The sequence below is a fragment of the Sorex fumeus genome, unplaced genomic scaffold (assembly GCF_029834395.1).
Source record: "Sorex fumeus unplaced genomic scaffold, SorFum_2.1 ptg000151l, whole genome shotgun sequence".
Taxonomy (NCBI): Eukaryota; Metazoa; Chordata; class Mammalia; order Eulipotyphla; family Soricidae; genus Sorex; species Sorex fumeus.
The window spans coordinates 3,060,207-3,066,206 of NW_026606208.1; positions in this window are offsets into that span (position 1 = coordinate 3,060,207).

The window sequence follows — 6,000 nt, forward strand, 5'->3', positions numbered from 1 at the left end:
AATGAGACAGCCTCCCTGATTCTTGATCGTCGACGGATGTCAGAACTCCGGATTCTTTCTCTCATTTGAGTGAAACGTGATATTCCAAGCATAGCTCTTTCTATTCTTCTTTGGGAGACCTGAATGGCGTTCTCATCCTGTTTGCGTAGGGCCCAGGTCTCTGAGGCATATGTTAATGCAGGAAGAACAGTGGAATCAAAGAGATGTGCCCGGAGCCGGAGGTTCTTCGTCCTTCGTTCTTGAAGGCGTTCCAAGCCGCTCTCTTCCTCCTGTGCAGCTCGGGTGTCAGGTCATTTGTCATGTTGACCTCTCGACCTAGGTACACATAGCTGTTGCATTCGGAGATGGTCGTTCCATTGAGAGCGAATGGGGCATCAGGAACAAGGCTGTTTCTCATAAACATTGTCTTCGTAAGATTCAGCTGTAGTCCTACCTTTCCACACTCACGGTCAAAGTCGGCCAGCATTTGTGCCGCTTGGCTGATGTTTGGTGTTATTAAAATAATGTCATCAGCAAAGCGGAGGTGGTGTAGTTGCCGACCATCTATCTTCACTCCATTCCTTCCCATTCCAGTCGTCGCATGATGTTCTCGAGGGTTTCGGCATGAAAAGTTTCGGTGAAGTGGTATCACCCTGCCGCACCCCTCTCTTGACATCAACGATCACTTCTTTGTAGAATGGTGAGATCCTGGTAGTGAATCCGCAATACAGCTCACGGAGGATCCTGATGTATTGGGCTTGAATGCCCTGATTGGCTAGGGCTTCAATGACCGCTTCCATCTCAACAGATTCAAAGGCCTTCTTTAAATCAATGAACATTAAACAGAGCGGCATCTTGAACTCCCAAGAAACCTCAATGAGCTTGGTTATCGTGTGGATATGGTCGATGGTGCTGAATCCTTTGCAGAACCCGGCTTGCTCGCATGGTTGTCCTTCATCTAGTGTTCTACCAATCCTATTTAGGATGACTCGTGAACAACTTGTAGATGACAGACAATAGGCAGATCGGGCGATAGTTGCCAATGTCATGGATGTCTCCCTTCTTGAACAGTAGTACGGTCCTGCTGGTTTTCCACTGGGACGGAACCTTGCACGGAACTCCAGGACGCTTTCCGGACCCACATGGCAGCTCCGGCCAAGACCCACGCACGACTGAAGACCCACAGAACAAGATAAGCGGAACTCTCTGAGACCTTGGACTCCAGTCTCAGCGGACCCAGGGACAGAGCTTCTCTGCTTGCTCCCACTACCACAGGTGACAAAGGGATTCTAATCAGGAGCCCCACCCTACCCTGCCCTGTCTGCTTCCATCAACCACCCAGGGATCGAATTGCGCACAGGAGACCCACCTTACCCAGATAAATACCCCACTGGCTGACTTCCACTCTCGACACTACTTCCACTACCCAACCATCGCCACACTCCAGGACGCTTTCCGGACCCGCGAGGCCGCTTCGCGGCTGCACGACACATCATAAAACACTAAATACCCATCTTCCAGAATTGTCGTACCGTATTTGATAGGGTTCAAATATGGTAACACCTACAAGGGTGATTAGAGGTCGCCCCAAAAGCCTCTATCCCTCTCGGAATGACTGGCAAGCTACTGAGAGTATTCCGCCCACACGGAAGAGCCTGGCAAGCTATCCGTTGTGTATTCGATATGCCAAAACCAGTAACTACAACTGGTCTCATTCACCTGACCCTGAAGGCTTCACCGACATGGCAGCACTGAGAAGGATGAGAAAGGAGAGGCCGACAAAATCTCAAGGCCGACCTAGGCTGCCACAACGAAGGAAGACAAAAATGATCGTCTGTACTTTCAATGCACGTACGCTAGCATCAGATGCATCCATCGAGGACCTGATGGTACAAGCGCGAATGATCAAGTACGACATCATTGGTCTGACCGAGAGAAGAAGGCACGAATCTCACCATGCCGTTTTCGACACTGGAGAATTGTTCCTCGGAACATGCGATAAAAGAGGTGTTGGAGGCGTTGGTGTCCTTGTCAACACAAACTTGGCCAAGAGCATTGATTCATTCGAATGCCTAACAACCCGAATCGGACGTTTACATTTGAATAGATGTGGTTCACTGCCTGCAGTTTCTCTCTTCGTTGTCTACACCAACATCTCATTATGATGAAAGAGAAATCGAGAAGTTCTACATGGAGCTAGAGAAGTTCTATAAAGAAGACCACACCTTCTACAAGATCATTGTGGGTGATTTTAATGCCAAGATAGGACCGAGAAGATCAGCTGAAGAACTTCACATCGGGACCCATGGCCTAGAATGGAACGAACAGGGTGAGAGACTGTCTGAGTTCATCATGTCAACCAAGACCATTCATGGTAACTCACAGTTCCAGAAGGCAGAATCTAAACGATGGACATGGGAGTCTCCTGGTGGACGATTCCACAACAAAATAGACCACATCATATTCAATCGACGGTTTTGCCTGACTGATGTCGCTGTTGTCCCAAAATTTCGAACGGGATCGGACCACCGTCTCCTTCGTGCAAAATTCTATTTCACAGAGCGGGGAGAAAGGGCTGCAAAGTTCAGAAAGAGAACTCCCAGAATGACCACCAACTGGGAACTCTTTGGTACTATTCCAGCAACATGGGAAGATGCCATTGTTGACAACATTGACGAGGAATACGATCGACTGGTTCAGCACCTCTATGAATGTGCGAGGAACGCCAAGAGAGAGATAGCCACAAAAAATCGCCTATCTTTGAAAACTCTTGAGCTAATTCGCCAGCGTGGTTTGGCGCATGCCTCAGGCAACCGCAAGCTAACGTCCGAACTCGCAAAGCAGTGCAGAGATGCGATCAAGGAAGACCTCAAAGAGAGAAGAGCAGAAGTACTGGTAGATGCGGCAGAAGCCGGGAAAAGTATTCTTAATGCCTGCCTGTCCTTCGCCAACTATAAGACCAAGATGACTGCCCTCCAGCGTCCTGATGGATCCATCACATCCTCCAGAACGGCAATGGAGATTATCCATGACTTCTACTCAAATCTCTTCGATAGCCATGTCCACTTGCCGACATACCAAATTCCACAGGATGGATATGTCGTTCCCAACGTTCTCCCTTCCGAAATCCGACACGCCATTTCTTCGGTAAAGAAACAAACAGCACCCGGCCCAGACAAGGTCAGACCTGAACACCTGAAGAACCTGCCGTCAGTACTCATCAATACGCTGGCTCGGCCCTTCACTCGCTACCTGTCTGAATGCAAGGTTCCGTCCCAATGGAAAACCAGCAGGACCGTGCTACCATAGGGGGTAGCACCGATCAAACTCAGATCAGCTGCCAGCAAGGCAGGTGCCCTACCCACTGCACTATCTCTCTGCCCCCAACCATCCACTTGTTTTTTTCTCCTGTGAGACAGACCTGGCTACTCTGGAGAAGACAGAGCTGTGAGGAATAATGAGTTGATAGATGTTGGTTTTCCCAGGCCTGAACATTCACACCGTCTCTTCACTGATTTTCTGAGTACTTGACATGGAGCCTGCAAAGTCCTTAGCTCCTGTGTCCAGATCACACTCCCTCAGTCTGTGATGCTGCCCACAGCCCTGGGCCAGCCCAGAGCACTGCAGGGGGCACCTTCCCCATAGCCCCTGCCGTAGGGAAGGGGCTTGACAGCAGGCTGACCCCCCCACCCCAGCTCACTTCCTCTCCAGCCCCGTCTTGAAGCCCCACCCTAAGGCATCCACTGGAAATCCCGACGCCAACACAGGAGATTCGGATGGGGACAACCTGCCTGTCACATGTGAGAAGACAGCAGCTTTAATGCCCTTTAGTCCTCAAGCCATAAAGCAAGCCTCTTCGGGTCTGCCTGCTCTGCCCTTCCAGTTCCCAGGTGCCCCCTTAACACCAGCAGATCCCCTGGCTGCTTCTTCACGATTGCATGTACCATCCCTCTCGTGTTTTGCCGTCTCTCCGTCACGACTCAGCCCTGCGAGAGGAAATACTGTGTGTCCTTCCCAACCTGTGTCTCTCCGGCGCTGAGGAGTGGCTGATCAGTGGTAGGTTAGCCCACACGCGTGGATGGGTCAGACAGATGCCAGGGCCACACAACTCTTCCGGAAGATAACAAAGGATGAGAAAACCAGCAGGACCGTACTACTGTTCAAGAAGGGAGACATCCATGACATTGGCAACTATCGCCCAATCTGCCTATTGTCTGTCATCTACAAGTTGTTCACTCGAGTCATCCTAAATAGGATTGGCAGAACACTAGACGAAGGACAACCATGCGAGCAAGCAGGGTTCCGCAAAGGATTCAGCACCATCGACCATATCCACACAATAACCAAGCTCATTGAGGTTTCTCGGGAGTTCAAGATGCCGCTCTGTTTAACGCTCATTGATTTAAAGAAGGCCTTTGATTCTGTTGAGACAGAAGCGGTCATTGAAGCCCTAGCCAATCAGGGCATTCAAGCCCAATACATCAGGATCCTCCGTGAGCTGTATTGCAGATTCACTACCAGGATCTCACCATTCTACAAAGAAGTGATCGTTGATGTCAAGAGAGGGGTGCGGCAGGGTGATACCACTTCACTGAAACTCTTCAGTGCCACCCTCGAGAACATCATGCGACGACTGGAATGGGAAGGAATGGGAGTGAAGATAGATGGTCGGCAACTACACCACCTCCGCTTTGCTGATGACATTGTTTTAATAACACCAAACATCAGCCAAGCGGCACAAATGCTGACCGACTTTGACCGTGAGTGTGGAAAGGTAGGACTACAGCTGAATCTTACGAAGACAATGTTTATGAGAAACAGCCTTGTTCCTGACGCCCCATTCACTCTCAATGGAACGACCATCTCCGAATGCAACAGCTATGTGTACCTAGGTCGAGAGGTCAACATGACAAATGACCTGACACCCGAGCTGCACAGGAGGAAGAGAGCGGCTTGGAACGCCTTCAAGAACGAAGGACGAAGAACCTCCGGCTCCGGGCACATCTCTTTGATTCCACTGTTCTTCCTGCATTAACATATGCCTCAGAGACCTGGGCCCTACGCAAACAAGATGAGAACGCTATTCAGGTCTCCCAAAGAAGAATAGAAAGAGCTATGCTTGGAATATCACGTTTCACTCAAATGAGAGAAAGAATCCGGAGTTCTGACATCTGTCGACGATCAAGGATCAGGGAGGCTGTCTCATTTGCCAAGTTGTCGAAAATCAGATGGGCTGGTCACGTAATGAGATTTAAAGACAACCGTTGGACTAGAGCTGTTACTGACTGGATTCCACGGGATGTCAAAAGACCGCGTGGCCGCCCACCTACCAGATGGTCAGACTTCTTCGTCAAGATCATGAACGATCGGTTTGAGGCCCTTCATGTTCCCGGAGCGAACAGATGCCATTGGGCTACACTAGCTCGCGACAGGGACAAATGGAGACGTTACTGGCGCCCGCTCAAGCAAATCGATGACTAACGGGAACTTAAGTGATTAAGTGACTTAAGTGAGATATAGGGGTATACCGACACCCCCAAACAGGCTTACTGAAACCAACAGCCAGAGTAGTAACAGAACGTCCTCATCGCCTTATAGATCAGGGGAGTTGTGTGTGCTTATGCATTTGGCTTCAGCGCTGTGTCATATGGCAGCTCACAAGGTCCGCATTTATTTCCAAGATGAGAAATGGGAGCAGATGGAGTTGGACCTTGGCCTGAAGTGAAGACCGACAGACATGCCCAGGGACGGGATGGGAAGAAGGCCAGGGAGGATTTTCATTAGGGTGACAGCCAAGTGAGAGTAGAAAGAGAACCACCGACAGCATGTGCTTTAGAGCGTAGAATGAGAAATGGTGCTTTTGTTCTAGGAACCAGGGAGGGAAAAATACCAACATGGCAGGAGCAGTTTGAAGGACAGTGTATCGAAACCTCAAATTGGAGGAGACAGCCAGGTCCTCGAGGGCTTTACACTAGGGCCAGATGTCCGAACAGGAAGCCTCTGAGTGGCGGGAGAGGTAAC